The sequence below is a fragment of the Lathyrus oleraceus genome, chromosome 7 (assembly GCF_024323335.1).
Source record: "Lathyrus oleraceus cultivar Zhongwan6 chromosome 7, CAAS_Psat_ZW6_1.0, whole genome shotgun sequence".
Taxonomy (NCBI): Eukaryota; Viridiplantae; Streptophyta; class Magnoliopsida; order Fabales; family Fabaceae; genus Lathyrus; species Lathyrus oleraceus.
The window spans coordinates 203530099-203551765 of record NC_066585.1 but is presented as its reverse complement, the minus strand read 5'-3'; the positions used below and the strand labels follow the sequence as shown (position 1 = coordinate 203551765).

The window sequence follows — 21667 nt, the reverse complement described above, 5'->3', positions numbered from 1 at the left end:
AACACCTTCCAGGCCTCCTAACAAAACAAGCATCCTTGCTGAGCTAAAAGAGACCTGCAAGACCTTGGATGAAACTATAAAAAGATGTACTGAAAGGAAAAGCAGATTAAAATCCTGATAAAGGCCTTGCCTAAAGAAGAAGGAGGTTTGAAAGGTGATGGAACAGATGAAGAAGAGGAAAATGAAGATGGATCTGATGCAAGTGATGATGAATAAGCTATTAGAAGTGGTGAGGATTGAAGATCTCTAGTTCTTTTATGTGTTGGTTATGCTTCTGTTTCTTTTGCGGGTTATGCCCTGAATATTTTTTTGTGCATTTTAAAAATGCTCTTAGTTATGTTTGGTTTGTAAATTCTCTTGATTGTGTGTTGCTAACATTGTTGTTTTGGTAAGTGTGATTTTTGTCAAGTTTATGGATAAAAAGGGGGAGTAGGTATGGTGTGGTGCTATTGTTTGATGTGCGTTCTACCTTTTTAGTCGTTAGTCCTCTTACTCCTTGAGGGGGAACATGTGCATGTATGGAGGGGGAGTAACCCTTGGGGTAACTAAGCCCTTGGTCCTGATACTCAGGGGGAGCATGTTTGTTTTGGTTGTGTTATTACGAAGGGGTTACTAATGTTAATGATGCCAGGAACAACGCCATGACATCCTGTCTAAAAGGAAAATTATTTTTTACTCTTAAGGCTTTCATGTAAGATAGTATGAGGCTTGTTGTTCACTGCGCCTGCCTTTGATGTTCATGTGAAAAAGGATTTCGAGTGTTTTCTTGCTGATTTAAATCCATGTTTCTAACCCTCTTACCTGTTGGTCTATTCAAAAATTGTTTTAGCCAAAATTTTCCCAAAGGGGAGATTGTTAGGCCTGACATATTGTGATTGGCTGCATTTTGGAAAAATAAGTATTTTTGACAGATGTTAAACAAGATATCCTGACATGTTGTTTCACCATTGCAGTGTGACCTAGCTTAAGTATCTTATGAGATTTAGTTTCTTTAATGTTTTATCTGAAGATTTAGTTCATGTATTATGTTGAGAGTTTTCCATAAAGCATAAGACTATTGTGTCTTGACTTATTTACGAAGTAACGATGTCAAGACATTTTAGGAAACATCTGATTTGATTGAGATCATATCTTCCAAAGATTGTGCAGAGATCTTGGATATGCTGCAAATCAAAACCAAAGCCCATTCCATTCCACTGCTATTTATAGAGAGGTTCTAAACCTAAGAATGCATCGAAGCAGTGCAATATATTATTCAAATTAGGGTTTCATGTGTGTGCTTTGTGTGAGCCATTCGAGTATCTCCTCGATACTTGAATTGGACCTGGTGTATTGAGTTGTAATAGACAATCCCTCAGAAGCTTTTAAGCAAGACTGGATTGTGTTTCTTAGTTGTTAATTGGTGTAAGGTTAAAGGGAAGTGAAAGGGGTCTCATATCTAGGAGTGTCCTAAATAGAAACTTCCACGGGTAGAGATTAGGTGAGAAGTTTGTAAAAGCTGTGGCTGTTCAGGACTTCAAACTAATTCTTTGATAGTGGATTTCCTTCATGGCTTGGTGGCCCCCGGATGTAGGTGACGTTGCACTGAACTAGGTTATCAAATGAATGTGTTATTTCCTGTCATATTGTTATTTAAATCCTATTATTGTTCGTGGTATGATAATTTGTTGACCCTGAGGTCGTGACATCGTGTACGACACTAGGGACCTGCTTTCCAGAATTTCACAATATATTTTTGTCACTGTGATTTTGACAATGTGAGAATCTTCTTTTAGTAACGTATACCATAATTTTGACATCTTCTTTTAAGTAAAATTCATTTTGACAGTTGAAAAGTCATACTAACAGAATGTAAATTATATGAAAATATACAGACTACACAACATACATCACAAAAAAAAATCATATTGTCATGAAAAAAATGCACATACAACAACATAGTTTTGGTCTCTATTGATAAGTAAATGGACATCCCAGGGCTCAGCCAAACTGTAAAATGAATGGCACGAGAGCTCAAATCCTCAAGGAAATCCCATCATACCTATAATTCAACAAAATATCAAAACTTCAACAACATAAGCCAAAGCAACAGAAAGTTCATTTAGAGATTTATAAACTGAGTGCATACCTGACATTAAATACATGCCACATCAAATTCACAAAGATTCCTTAGCTCTATACACTGCTAGGCTCTAGAATACACATGAGAAAGCGAGTAAAATTAGGCATATTTTGCACAATAGTATTTAGAGAAACATTAGATATTTGACGACAAAAATATAGAATGGACTGGAGCTTTGGGCAGCCTTTAGATACATAGACAAGGCCCTGTTTTGTCAACGCATATTTGTTTCTAAACCAAATGGATTAGAAGGAATTGCATCATAATTCTATAATTTACACTTCCATGACCGCAATCCACGTTGCAACAATCATATTTGTTTGTAAGAAACAATTACATTTAATGTATAAGTAATTGCAAACATAATACTAAATATTATCTTAGCATCCATTAGTACATATGATTTTTGCATTAATTATACAAACACACTTGAAGCAATTTACCAGGCAAGTGATATGCACCACCAGCACCAGGAATGATAACTTGAATGCCTTGTTTATGAGAAGACGATGCATAATGAAACATCAGGTCCGAAGTTCGATATGCTGAAATTATTCTTACCTTAAATTTGATACATGAACATCTAGGTAAGAATAAACAACTTGACATAATATGGTCCCTTCCATAGAGGAAATTCAAACAATCTTACCTCATGAGGCACGCAGACATTTCCAAGATTTTAGCATCATCTGTCCATAACAACTTATGTGCATCCATGAGGAATCCCATCTTCTCTTCCCCGAAAATTCACAAAGCCTTAAATCAGATAGTGTGTAAAAAATATTGAAATTACATAAGAAATTATCTCAATTAAAATATTAGTAGCATTACCAAATCATTATAGATCACTTCCTTTAAATATCACAAATTTCATAAAACACTTCATTAACATTGGTTGCAGATTTCGCAAATATCTCTATGACAAACAAACCATTTTTCACTGCGTTTTAAACTTGAGATCTATTCCCCCCCCCCCTCTAGATCTAGGCCTATTGTCCAACAAAATATTCTTCTACAACTCCTCGCACGTGTTTGATAGTTTCATGATTTATAGAATAAATATCCTATAATCAAAAATCACATATTTTGGACCTACTTTGATTTAGAAAATTTTACAGCGCGTAAGCAAGTTAAAAATATTTCCCAGATCCAAAATCGTCTAACCGAACCTTCTATTGAAAAACTAGGATATGCGTATGAGTACTAATGGTATGATAATAATTCACAAGTTGATTTATCAATACTTCAAGCACTAAACTGAATACTTTACTATAGTAACTATTTATCTCAAATGTCAACAACATATTAAAGACTGGTTAACATAATCCATCAAACACTTTACGTGCAATCAACAAAGTTTGGATATTAGTATAATGTTTGTAGTTCTTAACAACCAATCACTACTAAATGGTAAGTGATTACTACACCAACAAAATTTAACAAAGATTTCAAAAGTTATTATCCAAACAATAATGATCAAGAGATCAAAGTAATTAACAATTTGTGAACTAAAAAATAAATGAGATAGATAAAGAGAGAGAAAAAGAGATAGATATATAGATATATAGATATATAGATAGAGAGAGAGAGAGAGTACACAAGGATTAGTTTAGGTAGTTCCCCAATCGACCTCGCTATGAGTACGTCTGCCCTCAATTCAAATTCAAATTGAGATATTAATATAATAAATCTTAATTTGCAAATGTATGAATACAAGAGATGAGAAATCAAATTCATCAAACCCTAAGTTTGTTCTTGACTCTAGAACCTCCAAAAACCTTGATCAATCTTGATCAAGTAACCAATCATGCCGCTTCAATTCACTTGTTGTTACTACTTCCTTACAAGGCACCCCTTGTCCTAAGACTTTCACCCGGCTGAATTAATCCCAAGCGCATGATCATGTGACCAACAATGATGCTTCAGTTTACCTGTTGTTTCTATTTCCTTACAAGACCTCCTTGTCTAAAAGATTTCACTCGAATGAGTTAATCTCAAGCGCACACTTGTTAAACCCAAGATTTGTCAACACGATCCGCTATTTCACGCTACTCCCTTGCCGACACACCTAGTCTCAAGGCTTTCACTCGATCAGATCCGAATTGCACAATCTTTTCAAAAACCTTCAAACCCTAAAGATCTTGAAGGAGAACCCTAAACCGGGTTTCTTATTTGAATCCCTCAAAGATTGCAACCCAATATTCTCGATACAACAAACCTAATTGGACATTATCAATACTAATCTAGATGACACCCAATCAAAAAATGATTATGTGTAGTTTGATTATGTGTATGCATAGATTTGATTGAAGATGATGAGACGCTTTGAAATCCTGGATTCATGTAGGTTTTACTCACTCTAGAAACCTTACTAGAGAATGATGCATGTATGGAGTATTTATATGCATGGGTGATTTAGGGCAAAAATAAATGAAAAGGAGGATAGAAAAATATGAAATTTTAAAGAAAAATATTGGATAGGTCGACTTATACAGGTTATGTTTCGACCTGTTCGATGCATAGGTCAACCTGTCCAAGGTTATGTGTCGACCTATGACAGTTATGTGCTCCCTATGTGTCAACCTGAAGACTTGGCACATGAAACAGAGGCCACAAGCTTTAATGCACCAACATACGTATTGACTTATATACTTCATGTGTCAACCTATATCCAAGAAACTTTTTCCATAATAGTTCCATGTGTCGACCTATAGCCATACAAGTTTTCCATAGGTCGACTTGTAGTTCTATGCGTCGACCTGTACTGCTATTTTTCACAAAAAATGTTTTTTCATGCATGTTTGATGCATGAAACTTTTACCACATTGTTTCTAAACTCTTTTATGCTTCTTAATGCTAAGATGCATATAGAGATTCCGAGGATATCGTCCAATATACATTTACGCTAAAGTATCCTAATTTTGACATCATACAAAACACATCTAACAGAAGTTACACTCACATACTCCCCTTTTCTTATGATAGCAAAACTTGAGGCGATGTGTATGCGTTTGAAATGAAAAGCTCCCCCTAAATGTATGCACCCTACAACTTCATTCATCTTCATCTTACTTCTCCCCCTTTGACAACATCAAAAAGAAGCGAAGCAAACAATGAGAAGAAACTAAAACCACGCATAAACGAATATAACACACATAGGCGTTTTACAAAGATAAGAATATCAATATGATAACACTCACATAAAATGGTTTGCATATTGAAAAGAGATACGTAAACATAAATACAAGACAATAATGCAACAATAGAACAAATTGTCACAAATTATGCCACATAAACACAACACAATCATGAAAAATGAAGTATACAAAGTGAACACAAAATAATTGACATGCTACAAAGAATGACATGATTGCGTGACATACGCCTTTGGTGCTCCCGAAATGCTACACACGCACGTGCTCTAGCAAGGCGATAAATAAAGTACCACCATATAAACCAAAAACATAGATGAAAACATAACAATGACACACAATCAAAGATATTGTTAACAATGTAACATGTTCAATCATAAATCATGATAAAAATAGATTACAAACCGATGCACCAAATACTATATTTCAAGCAGAATGAAGATAACATAACGTCACTATACGCATACGAATTGACATGCATCAATTAAACATTGTTGGAAGTGATCATACATGGACTATCTTATATGTCAAGAACATCAATCATATGAACCATAAACTACATGCGAAAAGAGAAAGCTAATACACAAAAATGGAAAATGAAACGATAGTACCTTGCTTGTGAAATGATGAAGAATGTACTCTTATGAAGTATGCTTGTCAAGAAATGTTAGATAGACAAGATATATTAAATGTGCATTAACATAACATTTAGGCAATTGTTGAGAAGTCAATAATTCCTAACGCCCGTCGAATGGTAAAGAAGGGTTCGGTCATAAGTGGTTTTATAAAAATATTAGCTAGTTGATTTTTACTATCAACATGCTAAAATAAAACAACGTCACCTTTCTCAACATGATCGCGTAGGAAGTGATGAAGAATATCAATATGCTTAATACGAGAATGTAGCACCAGGTTCTTAGTTAGGTTAACCGCACCAGTGTTGTGGCACAAAATCAGAATACAACTTAGTTTTATATCAAAATCAAGTAATTATTGTTTAAGCCACAAAATTTGAGCACAACAAATACCGAACGCTACCTAATCCGCCTCGGCAGTTGACAAAGCAACTTAAACTTGTTTCTTGAGATGCCAACTAACTAAGGAATTTGAAAATATGTGACAAGTCTCACTAGTTCTTTTCCTATCCGACTTACAACTGACAAAGTTGGAATCAGTGTAACCAACTAAGCTACAATCACTCCCTTTGGAATACCAAAGCCCATAATTCAAAGTACCGTGAAGATACCTAAAAATACATTTGACGGTTTTGAGATGAGATTCCTTAAGGTACGATTAATATCGGTCACACATACAGACACTAAACATGATATTTGGCCTAGATGTAGTAAGATATAGAAGAGAACCTATCATACCTCTATATTTCTTCACTTCCACATCCTTACCATTTTCGTTCCTTTCCAAGTTACCGTTCATAGCCATCGGAGTGTCAATTGACTTCACATTAATCATGCCAAATATCTTTAGCAAGTCCCCACGTAAGCTTAGAAAACTCCTCTACAAGTTGCATGTTAGTGGATCCAAAAATAATATCATCGGCATAACCCTGAAATCTTCCAAGTAAGCATAGGTTAGAGACGGTATAACATACAAGTGAATATATTTAGATAAGGTCACTACAATCATTTTAAATGAAACATACATTAGTTATCACGTGAAGTTTTCAGAGTGAGCACTCATAACATATATCATACATAAACTAAAGCATATACCTTTAAAAAATAAACAGACAAAAGAAAGAACTTCCTTACAAAGAAAAAAGTTGAAAAGATATTACCTCATTGTATGAATGACGGAGGATACACATGCATTCCACAAGAAACTCTCGAATGAAAGTTGGAATAAATCCAACATGTGCCATACAACCTTTAGACAACAATGATCTTACCACTTTTCTTTTTGACAAAGTACTTGAAAGTATGATTAATAATGTATCCAAGAAGATTATTGATTTGATGATCATCCTAATACTTGGACTTTCAATCTTGTTTAATTATGATAATCATCTTGCTCCTCCTCACGTTTTCTTATCTTAGGTTGATCAATCCCTAATTTGATAAACTTAAGTATGTCTTGTTGAAGATAGCCTACATCATTAAGAACGATACCTTTTCTGACACTTCTCGGATATAAAACATTAATAATAATCAATACACTTTTACCAATTAAAGAACACTAGAAGTTGATTGCTTTTGGTCACACAACCCTTCTTCCATTCCACAAAGTCAACCAAATAGGGAGACGTAACACGTCACATGTCTTGAGTATCCACAAACAAGATCCCATAGTCTCTTAATAGATCCAATACATTTATCCTGTAAAATCAACAAAAAGTGCTAGGTATTCAATCTTCATTGGATCCTTGGGGTGAGTGAAAACAAGGTTGCATTTAGGCAACCATTGAGAGACTCCTTTAGGAACTAACATCTTCCTAAATTTGCAGTTTTCAATTATATGATCCTTTTTGCAACAATAATGACAAGATATATTATGATGAATTGTGCTTTTACCATTTGAATCCTTTTTAAATTTTTATATTTTTTGTATGAATGATTCAAAGATCTTCCATACTTAGAAGGATCAATAGCAAATGCACTTTTAGGTTGTAAAGTTGTGTCTAATTTGACTTGAAGAGCATTTATCTCTTTTTGCCAATTATGAAAAAATTCACATCCAAACCTAGAAGGTTCTTCACATATATTCTTGTCACTTTAAATATCCATCATAAATATATTAATAGCTTCCAACTTTCTTTTAGATTCTAACACTTTAGCTTCTAAGTGTAAAAATACTTTTTCATGTGAAGCTAATTTGTTAAAAGCATTTAAGGTCTCTTTATGAAGATTTTCAAAGGCATTTTGTAATTGAGAATAAGATAAATCACTAGTAAACTCAAGTTTAGAAGGACTTACTTGTTTATTCTTCCTTCCATTTCCCATAAGACAAATTCGGGCCAATTCTACACTTGAAGTGGAGCTCTCATCGCTTGAGGAATCACTTTCACAAGCTATATAACCTCTTCTAGATTTACTAGACTTCTTGTGATGTCCTATTTATTTGTCTTTCTTAATCATGGGACATTCCGGTCTATAGTGACCAATTTCACCACAATTATAACAAGAGCTTCTAAATTTACCTTTCCTATTCTCACCATCTTTTGAATTCTTGGAATCCTTTCCAAATTTGGCTAAGTTTCCTTCGGAGTGCTTGACTTTGTTATTTCGAATATACCTTTGGTATCTCTTGACAAATAGCCCAAAATCATCATCATCATCATAGTTCTTGTCATCCCTTTCTTCACACTCACTAGGCTCATTCTTTGAGGACTTGAAACTAGAAGTCTTTAGAGTAATGGACTTCTTTTCTTCCACCTTGTCTTTACCTTTCTCTTTCTTCATCATTTTCATATTTTTTTTCATGTTTTTCCAAAAAAATGAGTTCTTGGTCATGTTCTTCCAATTTACCAAACAAAGTAGTAAGATCAAGTGCTTTAAGATCATCCGCCTCTTTGATAGTGGTGACCTTGGGTTGCCACTCCCTGTTAAGAAATCTTAAAACCCTTGTTAGTAGAAATGACATTGAAGATAGGATTACCTAGAGAATTCAATTTATTAATAAGATGTGTGAATGTCTTTTGCACGTCGGTAATGGTTTCACCATGCTTCATACGAAAGAGTTCAAACTCTTGATTCAAAGTATTGTTCCTAGTTTATTTGACTTCATTAGTTCCCTCATGGGCAACTTCTAATGCGTCACACATAGCCTTGGCGGTTTCACAATAAGAGACACGATAACACTCATCAGAACCTAATGCGGATATGAGAATATTTTGTGCTTTTCAATCATGATACCACAACTTCTTATCATTATCATTCCATTGATTTTCTGATTTTGATACAATGACACCTTCACCATTGGTCATTGTTATTTGATAAGGACCATTAGCGATGACGTCCCATACACCCTTATCAACGGAGTTGATATGGATACGCAGACAAGCTTTCCAATAGCCATAATTTTTGCCGGTGAAAATACGTGCTTAACTATACGCCCCTTTAGGTTCGGTATCCATGATCTAATAAGCAAATCTTAAGACTGGAAACAACCGGAGCTCGTGATACTACTTGTTAGACGATATGCCTAGATCTAGAGGAGGGGTGGATGGGGTGGGTGGGGGGGGGGGGGGGGGGATGAATAAATCCCAAGTTAAAAATTTAGTTCAAAACTTTGATTTAAAAAATTTTACGGCGCGAAGAAACTTAGAAATATTTCCCAGATCCAAAATCGTCTAACCGAACCTTCTATTGAAAAACTCGGATATGCGTATGAGTACCAATGGTATAATAATTATTCACAAATTGATTTATCAATACTTCAAGCACTAAATTTAATACTCTACTATAGTAACTATCTATCTCTAATGTCAACAACACACTAAAGACTAGTTGACACAACTCATTAAAAACTTTGCGTGCAATCAACAAAGTTTGAATATTAGTATAGTATTTGTAGTTCTTAACAACCAATCACTACCAAATGATAAGTTATTACTACACCAACACAATTTAACAAAAAATTCAAAAGTTATTATCCAAACAATGTTGATCAAGAGATCAAAGTAATTAACAATTTGTGAACCGAAAAACAAGTACACAAGGATTTGTTTAGGAAGTTTCCCAATCGACCTCACGATGGGTACGTCTGCCCTCAATTCGAATTAGAATTGAGATATTAATATAATAAATCTTAATTTACAAATGTATGAATACAAGAGATCAGAAATCAAATCCCACAAACCCTAAGTTTGTTCTTGACTCTAGCACATCCAAAAACCTTGATCAATCTGGATAAAGTAACCAACCATGTCGCTTAAATTCACCTGTTATTGCTACCTCCTTGCAAGGCACCCCTTGTCTCAAGGCTTTCATCTGACTGAATTAATCTCAAGCGCATGATCATGTAACTAACAATGTCGCTTCAATTCACTTTTTGTTGCTACTTCCTTGCACGACCTCATTGTCTCAAGGCTTTTATCCGACTGAATTAATCCCAAACACATACTTGTTGAACCTAATATTTTTCAACAAGATCCACCATTTCACTCTACTCCATTATCGACACACCTAATCTCAAGGCTTTCACTCGATCGGATCCGAATTGCACAGTTTTGTCAAAAACTTCAAACCCTAAAGATCTTGAAGGAAAACACTAAACCAGTTTTCTTATTTGAATACCTTAAAGATTGCAACCTAATATTCTCGGTACAATGAACCTAATTGGATGTTATCAATCCTAATCTAGATGACGCCCAATCAAAAAATGATTATGTGTAGTTTGATTATGTGTATGCATATATTGAATTGAAGATGATGAGATGCTTTGAAATCCTGGATTCATGTAGGTTTTACCCACACTAGAAACCTTACTAGAGAATGATGCATGTATGAAGTATTTATATGCATGGATGATTTAGGGCTAAACAAAATGCAAATGAGGATAGAAAAATATGAAATTTTGAAGAAAAACATCAGATAGGTCGACCTGTCCAAGGTCATGTGTCGACCTATAACAATTATGTGCTTCCTATGTGTCGACCTGAAGACTCGACACATGAAACAAATGTCACATGCTTTAATACAACATCATACATGTCGATTTATAGATTTCATGTGTCGACCTATAGCCAAGATTTTTTTTTTCCATAGGTCGACATGTAGTTTATGTGTCGACCTATAGCTAGAAAGTTTTTCCATAGGTCGACCTATAGTTCTATGTGTCGACCTATGCTACCATTTTTCACAAAAAATGATTTTTCATGCATGTTTGATGCATGAGATCTTTTCCACATTGTTTTCAAATACTTTTATGCTTCATAATACTAAGATGCACATAGAGATTCAAAGGATACCGTCCAATATACATTTACGCTAAAGTATCCTAGTTTTGACATCATACAAAACACATCTAAAGGAAGTTGCACTCACACATTTGTATATGATACAAGCTGTAAGAACATTCAAAACTCAATGCTTCAGATCCACACCTCAATTCCACTTTTTTTTACCAAGATCCACCATATATCTACCACCGCAATACCACGTATCGCTGTAAAATCGTCGGAAACGTCATAGTCGCCGCCATATTCCCCATTCCTACAACACCAACAATATTAGGTCAAAACAAAAGAGCATAAACCCTAAAAAACTTCAATTTTTATATTTCTGTAAATCATCCCACAACCCGGTTATTTTTGTTGAAGAAAAGGAAGGAAGAAAGAAGAATAGGAAGACATAGGCAATGGAAGAGAGAAAATATCATTTTCAAAAAGAAAAAAAGTAAGACACAAAACACACAAAAAAGGCGAAGAAACACAAGGAAGAAAAAATATTTTTTAAAAAAATTTTCAAACAACATTACAAACAAAATGCAGATCGATGAGGAAGATATGATTTTTCGAGTAAGAAGGAGAAAGAAGATGAAGAAAGAGGAGGAATACGGAGAAAGAAGAAGCTGAATGGGAAAGTGAAAACATAGAGTTTGAGGAAAGAAGGAAAAGTAGTTTCTGAGATGTGATATGAGAAAAATGAAATGGGTGACAGGACAACAAATTTTGTCATACGTTTTCAATTGATTTTGATCAAAAAAACAAACTAATGAATTAAACAAAAGTCAAAATATACTAAAACATGACTAACTTGACCAACTAAGTTGGTTGTAAAGCAAAACTTAGTTCAATAAAATAAATTTTGGACCACATTTGCCCTTATTTTAATGTCATGGCATAATTTTAGATTGGGGTAAAGTTGGATTTTCAATAATATCTTATTTTCTTATATTATAGATATGTTAAAAAGTACCAATTTAGATTTTAGATTTTAGACATGCAGATCGCAATTATTTCTTACTTTTCTTCAGTACAATTTCTTTGCAATGATACTGAATTTGAATCATGTGTAACCTGTATGCCTTTGATTTTTCAGTCGTAGGATAGTATGTGATAGCTAATACATCAAGACAAAAAGTTGTGATAGGCCTATTGATGTTGACAACTTCAGAGTTTATGTAGGACTGGTTTCCTCTCCCAGCAAGAAGAACTTGACAATGAAAAAGGTATAAGTTGTACATGTTTTTTTTTTTTAAATTAGTATTGTTAATGTGCGAAACCTAACAATGCTTTTTACACTTTAAAGAAGGAGAAACAAAAGGAGGAAAGGCTTCTACAGATACCAGTTAATGATTACATGACAATTCGTCATGACTCATTTTTAACAGAAGAATATATTCTTTGTATATTCCAATATCACCTGTTATATCACTCTAAAATATCACTATTGACCCATTCATATGAGATGGTTGTAGGTTATGAAATGCGTGAAATACTTCAAAAAGATCATACTACAACATTTGGTTATACTATTGGGTTACTGTAATATTTTTCAAGATTTTAATCTCGTTCAAATGACAAATTGATTTAGCCATTTTATTATAATATGTAAACATAACATAATAAAGTACTACATATGATGATATTACTATTTAATATTTAATATTAATTATACACAATATTGTGTTTTACATTTTATTTTATTTAATATTTATCGAATGAAAAAAAAAATCAACTTTCTCGTGCGAACGCACATGTCTTCTACTAGTTAATTTTAAAATTAAAGGTTGATGTGGTGGGACACATGACAATGATTAGTTGATAGTGTAAAATTATATAGTATCCTAAAAATAGAAAATAGTTTTACACTGTCCTCTAATAAAAATTCATTATAAATATGATTTGTCGGAATATACGTCGTTTATTGATTGACGATGTAAAATTATTTTATATTATCAATAAATGTTCTTTTTTCTCTTAATAAGAATTAATTATTCACATTTGTAAAAAAAAAATTAAAAAAATTAAATTCAAGAATTCTAAGTAACTTTGTCTAAATGGATTTCAAGTTTGTGTTGTTAAGTTTGCGAGATATTCTCTATTTTGGATGTGAAAATCACAGAGAGAGAGAGAGATAAGTTGTAAATAAAATTGATCATTATTATTAGTTTCCATCAAAAAATATATATACAAGATAACAAACCTAATTTTTTTTTTGAGTGAATAAACCTGATTATTATTAGTCTCCATTAATGAATAATTAAAAGAATTAAAATCTAATTATTATTATTATATCTTCCCGCAAGTTGTATAATCGGGAAGAGATGTAACTTGGATAATAGTAACTCAAACCGAAGGCGAAACAAAGACTTTGTTATAATATCAACAAGTTAGTCATATGTAGGCATAAAAGACACTCGAAACTTGTCATGTTGAACATTTTCTCGGACAAAATGATAGGCTAAGACTATATGTTTCAACTGAGAGTGAATGACATGATTATCACTGAGATTTGTGGCTCCGAGATTGTCACAATATATGACTGGATTGGTTGTTGGCATGTGACCAAGTTTTGTGAACAAGGAAAGTGATGGGTCATCATGAGGGGAAAACATTCATATTGGGTCAAACACTCACCTAAAGGTCAAACACTCACCCCAAACAAGTGAGAGAGATATCATATTTTTTATAAATAAACTTTTAGATAAAAAGAGAGTGATTGAGCTTAGACCTCTTCCATTTTGGGAATTTGAGCACTGCAATAGAGCTTCCTGTTTGGATGCTTGTCTCCACTTAAAATCAACTCAAACCAATCAAATTTGTTTTCTGTCCTTGTACGACTTCGAAAATATTTTCAGAAATAAGTATGTTTTATCCATATTAATGTGAAACAAACAAAGATTTTCGCCTTCAAGAGCGAGAAAAAAGTAAAAGTTTAGTCACTCGATACGTCTAAAGGATCACTCCTTAAAAACAATCAACCCATATGTTCTTTCTAAGTAGAACTACATATCCCTGAGTTCTCCGCAACACCTGGAGATACGTAGGAGCAGGATTTTGAAATCTTGTCAGACATCCCTTTAGTAAAAAAATATTTTTCTTTTCTCTTTCCTCACTCGATAAGTAGAAGATCGCAAATGATATCACGCTAACACTCTTATACTAAGCTAACTAAATGGATCCCGTTGAGTACAACAGATGTGAGGGGTGTTAATACATTCCCCTTGCATAACCGTCTCCCGAACCCGATTTAGCTACGACGACCATTTCTTTTTGTTTTTCATGGGTTTTATCGATATTTTCCCTTTCCGTCTTTAGGACTTGTAATACCCTAATTTTTAACCCTAAGATCCCAATGTCATTTGTGTTCTTGCATACAAACAAGATCACATTTTTGTCCTCTCCCTCTCATCTTTGGGTTTTCCTTTTTATAGGGATCAACAAGCACCTCTTTATTAGTGTTTTACCTTTATCTTTATATGTTCATTATTTATCTAACCACTAATCAAAATATAAAAAATATGTCTTGTTCTTTAAGTTTATTGTGCAAGGTAGTGCTTTTCATCAAGAGCATCAAGCATAGCTCCTCAACTAGGGTTTTGTTGATTCCTCAAGTCAAAGCGTGGTCAACCATTGATTCTCAAGGGGTTATCTCTCAAAACATGATCTCTAGGTTCTCGGGCATCTTTCAATCTCATTTTGATCAATAGTACCTCAAAGCCTTGTTGCTCATTTCTCAAGAGAAGTCAAAGATTCATGTGTTTATTTCCATGCCTTCTTCAACAAGTTACCTCAAACTTTGAGCAATGAAATCAAGAGACATTTAAGGTCACCTAATTTTGAGTTCATATGATCATCCATGTACCTTGAAATGCAAGGAAAGGCCAAGTTCACAAGTTTATTCCAAGATATTTGACCAAAAAGTTAATACTTGAAGTCAAAGTTCAAAGGATTATAACTCCTTCAATTCTCAATATTTTTGAATGGATTCTTTTTGCATATGACTCTTTTCAATATCCTTTACAACTTATATTTACATGACAAGAGCCAATTATTCTTGGAGGATTATCAAAAGTTTGGAGACATTATAGATCATTTGTGGACTTAGTGAAATTTGACCTATTTTCAAGTGACTTTTTCTCAAATTTCAAGGATTATAACTTCTTCAATTTTTAATATTTGAGGCTGATTCTTTTTGCACAATATCATTTGTGATTCCCTCTACAAGTTTTATTCAAAGATCAAAGTTTAATTATGCTTGGAAGGCCATGGAATTCCTTGAGACATTACAGGTCATTTTGAGCCACTTGGGACTTGGAATTTTCTAAGTTACATTACCAGATTTTTGTGCCAACTTCAACATGACATAACTTTATGCTCAAGCATCCAAATATAACCTTTCTTGGCACATTATGATCTCTGATATGATGTCAACACATTGCAAGAAGAATGGGTTCAAAAAGGCTCCTAAGCAAGATGTCCCATTGAGTTGAACATGGTGACTTGGAACTGAAGAAATCACCATGATCCAAATTTGAACTTCACGAATTCTCAATTACAAGCCAAATCACCACGCGTTTTGGACCTAAACATGTTTAATCAAGTCTCTAGAAGTTAATTGACTCTTAAAATGCATGGTTTGGTTGAGTTTTGATGGATTGCAAGTCACACTTTCCACACATTCTGATCAAATTCGTTTTGCACGAATTGAGCTTCATTCCACACATATTTGGATCCCAACATATTCCCTATAAATAGAGCAACATATTGCATTCATTTTCAAGCTTTGGTGATCCAAGAAACCCCTGTTTCACTCTGAATTTTTTTCCAGAAAATTGAGCTATCGTATTTTGCATTCTAGCTTGTTTTAATCCAATTTATTGATTCCATTATCAACTTATGTTTTCTCTGAAGCTTTTGCAACAATTCCCAAGCTCCAAGACCTCTTGAAGCACCCTGGCCAGATCGAGCTTCTTCAACTTCTGATCATCATTTGGACAAGGTAGTTCTGAGCACCATTTGAACTCAAACAAATTACCACAATGTAGTCCTTCACTCTCTGATGCTTTCCCATAACTTATCTGGTGTTGATTGATCGTGTTCATCATTTAATTTAATTTTTCTTGGTTTGCTTGCTTCTGAAACTTCTCTGAAATTCTCCATGCTCAATTTAGATAAATGAATTTGGAGCACGAGGTTGAATTCGTGATGAGGAGGCGATCACATTGGTGGTAGTCTCATGCTCCGAATTTACCAAATGATGAAACTCTGGTGAGGGACCATCGGGGAAGATGACTAGAGTTATCTCAGGTCATTTGAGTTTGGATGGACACATTGACCGTTTGAAATGTTTTGATTGGTCCAATTTGAATTTGATCCCGTGTTCCATTTTTGCTAAATTCCATCATGCGTCCTAGCTTGAGGATTGTTGGATCTGCCACGTCAATTAATGAGGCCAGATCCAACGCTCAGTGTTTTTTATGATTTTATTTCTTTTTCTTTTTTCATTTTCAATTTCTTTTTCTTTAAAAATTCATAGTAATTTCATTTTTCATCAAAAAAATCCCAATATAATTTCTAAAATTCTCTTTATTTTCTTCATCTGATTTTTATTTTTCCACATTGTACTTTCTTGATTTTCTATTTTTCTTGAATTTTATCTTTTCTCCTTTGTTTTAATTAGTTAAAAAAAAAAAATACTTTTATGCATTTTTAAATTCTGAAATATTTATTTTATGCTTCTAATTTTATTTACGACCTTCCATAATTTTCTTGGCCATTTAGTTGGTTTTAAATGGATTTATGGATTTTCTCGTTTATTCCCCTTTTAAAATCATTTTAAAAATGCTTTTAATGCATTTTATTTTATTTCCTTACATTTTATATTCTTTTGACCATTGTTGACTTTTGTTGACCTTGAATCATGGTTATTTTGGTCATAGGTCTCATCAAACTCAATGGATCTTGAGTATTGATGGGGTGAAAACCCTAATCCATCAAAATGGATAATTGATGTTGATGATGACTTGATCAAGCCTCTGATCCAATTTGGATTTGGTTCCTCTTGTCCTCTTCTTCTTCATCATTTTCTCTTTCTTTTTCTTTTGATCAATTGGATGGTTTTTTGTCCATCTGTTCATGATGTGTGGCTTGGTGCTTTATGAACTTTCATAATTTCAAATCTACCTCTTAATTGATCATGAATCATTTAAGGTACTTTGGATTGATGCATAAGTTTGTCCTAAGTATCATGAAGTATATATTCATGTAATGGACCACTCTCCTAGCCTTTGTGCTTGATCAATTGTCTTTTCATTTTTGTGTGGCATAACTTTAGGAGAATAATTTACATACTATTTATCTAGCATTTATCAACATAAATATTATTATTGATCGACCTCAGATAGTTGTAACTTCTACATAAGTCCAATTACGATTGTTTAACATAGCGCTAAATTTGTCCCGAAAGTAAATCATTTTCATAAGTGAGATTGCAAGTCTCCCACTTCCCATGGTATTGTGTGAAAAATAATGTTTCCTTTTCACCTAAGAGAGCTAGTGACATACTTGTTGATTTGATCCAAGTTGGAGCCCTTCTCATGGTGATGTAGAGGTCCATATTTTCACACTTGTGGGTGAATGGTTGAGTGTTCTCCCAAAAATGACAAATCATATTTCTATTTTTTGACTACTAACACAAACATCTTATTTACATTGACTTTACTTTAATGCTCTTTATTCTTTTTTCATTTATTTATTTCTATTTACTTTATGCTTTTATTTTAGCATTGATCACACTGAATCACACCGCGTTTTTGACTCGGATTTCACATGTTTATTAGGTCTCTATTATAATTTTGCTTGTGTTATGCTCTCTTTTATGTTGTTTTCAGATATTTAGCTCTTTCGGGACCCTTTTAGAAGAAACGAAGAAAAAAGACCAAAAATTAGGGTTTTTCGGCAAATATTGTACACATGGCGTTACACATGGCGACCGCTATAGGAGAAGCCATGACTCATCATCCCTCAACCAGGAGGTAACCGCCACGTTCCCATGAACTTTCCTATTTCCACACATGGCGGGCGCCACCTTTGCAATTCACATTCCCACTGAGGAGAAGTTGAAGGGCACCATGGTCTTTACAAGCTGCTGAATTCCTCTATAAATAGGTCGTTCTAGTTCATTTCCAAATCATCCAACTTAGTTGACAACACTAAGACTATATTTATCATCTATAAAAGCGGTAATCCATCACATCGAGGGGTTATCGCACCTTAGTGAGATTGAGTTGAAGCACTTCGATTCTGCTATAGTTTTTATCATCAGAGTCGAAGGTTTATTTTCCTTGTACCAGATTTAAAGCCTCCGATTGGAGCAGGTTCTTATTTAATCGCTTTTATTTACTTTACTTGTCACGCTTTACATTATTTAATTTCTATCCACGCTTTACTTTATTTAATTTCTATCCACGCTTTACTTTATTTAATTTCTGTCCACGCTTTACTTTATTTAATTTATGTCCACGCTTTACTCGTTCTTTACGCCTTACATTCTAAAACAACTTTTCATCATGATTAATATCGTTGTGATTATTTGTATTAACATGTATGGCTAAATCGTTCAAAAGTTAGAATGTAAGGATCGCGGTTAAAGAGATGTTTCACATATTGAATCTGCAGAAATGCTTTAAAACTTGAGTTTTCTGAAACAAACTTGGTTAGTTTTAACTATTCAAGGAGTGCGAAAGCACCCTGGCTTAGTTAACTAGGAATTTTTATCACTTTAAGGAAAAATGATTTTTGAAACTGTTTTCGGACGCGTTGATAGATTTAAAATCAGGAAACTCCTTGGGTAAACTTTCCAAATCAAAATCACTTTTCAACTAAGTTTACGAGTCTTATTTCTTAAAAATAAGTTTACTATTTTAGCGTTCTACGCACCTTTTATAAGTGACAATAAAAGGCCTTAATTTAAGGGTAAACTCGGTTCTGAATACGCGAAAGCGACAATTCCTGTTAAATGGATTCTTTTCAAGAGTAGAAAATATTGCCCCATAAGTAGTTCTATTTAGATAATTGAAACATCGTTTAACTAACGTGAAATACATTCAAACCTGTCTTTATCTGCACTGCATTTATTATTTTCTTTATTTACTGTTATTTTGCAACACCAATATCTCTTTTATACCGCCTTAGATAAACATCATAACGATAGTAATCGATAGATTGATGATTTGGTCTCTATGGGATCAATATTCTTTTATATTACTCTGACGCGATTCGTGCACTTGCGAATATAGCGATCAAGTTTTTGGCGCCGTTGCCGGGGACCAACTTCGTCAAATTTCATACCCTATTGTTACACCGTATAGACTAAGGCATTATTAGCTGGTAAATGTGAAGAACTCGTAGTACCGGAAATTTAGTAGATCCTTTAGCGGAACCCGAATGTTACACTCGTACACACCTCTTACTCATCCGAATTAAGAAAGCTATGGTCGAGAATCGCGACCGGAGACCTCTTAAGGAATTTGCCCAACCCTCTGACGAGGAACCCAGTTCTAGTATAGTAAACCCCCTTATTCCTGCCAACAATTTCGAACTAAAACCATCTTTGCTGCAATTAGTGCAACAAAACCAATTCGCGGGTCTCGCTACTGAGAACCCAAATCAACATTTAAAAGTCTTTATCCAACTGGCTGACACCTTTAAATCCAACGGTGCTTCACCTGATGCGATCCGTTTAAGATTATTTCCTTTCTCCCTCAGGGATAGAGCACGTTCATGGTTAGATTCACTTCCAGCTAATTCAATAACTACCTGGGAAGACCTTAGGAGAGTATTCCTTGCTAGGTATTTTCCCCCTAGTAAGACTGTTGTTCTTTGAAACCAAATAACTAGATTTACTCAAAACCAAGGAGAATCACTTTTTGAAGCTTAGGAGAGATATAAAGAGCTGTTAAGAGGCTTTCCATACCATGGCCTAGAACAATGGCTGATCGTTCATACCTTCTACAATGGACTCCCTTACAATACAAAGATGAGCATCGACGTTGCCGCTGGTGGCGCGCTGATGAACAAACCTTCCCTGAAGCTTGTGACCTAATTGAGGATATGGCCCAAACCCATTACCAATGGGGAACTTAACGAGCATCAATAGAGAAAAATGAGATCCAAGGTGGAATAAATGAGATAAGCTCTATGGACATGATGCAGGCGAAAATGGACGCTTTAGCCCTTAAGGTCGAACATATTTCTACAAACACTAACACCGCAGCGGTAGTCCACACAAAGTGCAGACTTTGTGGATCTAAAGGACACGAATCGGCGTAGTGTAACCTTTTGAACGACCTGAACACCGACCAAGTGAATTACGCCCAAGGTAACCCATTTTCAAACACCTACAACCCTGGATGGAAGAATCATCCGAATTTTTCCTATAAAAACCAAAACCCTATCCAAAATTATGCACCTCAAAGACCACAAGGTTATCAAGCCCAAAAACCAAATCAACCTATGCAAGTTGTGCCTTAGAAGTCTAACCTTGAGAAGATCATGGAGAGCTTTATATCAGGCCAAACTCAGCAAAACAAAGAATTCCTAAACTAGAACATTCACGTAAACGAACTGATAACGCAATTAGGGACCAAGGTTGATTAGATAATAACTCACAACAAGATGCTTGAAACCCAGATCTCACAGGTAGCACAAAACCAAGCCCCACAAACTACACCTGGAGGACAATTCCCTGGACAACCTCAACCCAACCCTCGAGGGAAAGCTAACGCTATCTCATTACAAAGTGGGACCACTTACGAAGGGCCTCATAACCCAGCAATGAGCGAGTCCAAAGCTTCTAAAGAAGATATACCTACAAACCAAGGAGAAGAACCGGTGGAACCCGGAAAACGAATCAACCAAGAAGGAGAAGCCAAGGATAAAACTTACAAACCACCACCCCCGTACAAACCACCAATCCCATATCCGCAAAGACTTAAACAAACCAAAATCAATAACCAATACCAAAAATTTATAAAAGTAATAGAGAAGCTTCATGTAGAGATTCCTTTCACCGAAGCCATCACCCAAATTCCGTCTTACGCCAAATTTCTTAAAGACGTCTTAACCAACAAGCGTAGGCTTGACGATCCCAAACCCTTGGAATGCAATTTTATTTCCGAGAATAAACTTGCTAAGAAGGAGAAAGACCCTGGTAGTTTTTCTATACCTTGCATTCTAGGGAGTAATGTGATCGACAAAGCTTTCCTAGACTTAGGCGCTAGTGTGAGTTTAATGCCCTTAGTTGTGTGTAAAAGGTTAAACTTAGGAGAATTACAACCAACTAAGATGTCCCTTAAATTAGCCGATAGGTTTGTTAAGTACCCTGTAGGCATTTTAGAAGACATCCCAATTAGGATCGGTCAACTTTATATCCCAACAGACTTTGTGGTCATGGATATCAAGGAAGACGACGATATCCCAATCCTTTTA

The 21667-nt window shown here is 34.5% G+C and overlaps 1 non-coding gene across 1 annotated transcript; it reads right to left on the bottom strand.

The window, feature by feature from the left end:
• Positions 1-20054: 20054 nt before the first annotated feature.
• Positions 20055-20161, bottom strand: LOC127109536 (small nucleolar RNA R71). The gene has a single exon (XR_007796812.1). It is a non-coding gene; the product is annotated as a small nucleolar RNA R71 (small nucleolar RNA).
• Positions 20162-21667: the final 1506 nt, after the last annotated feature.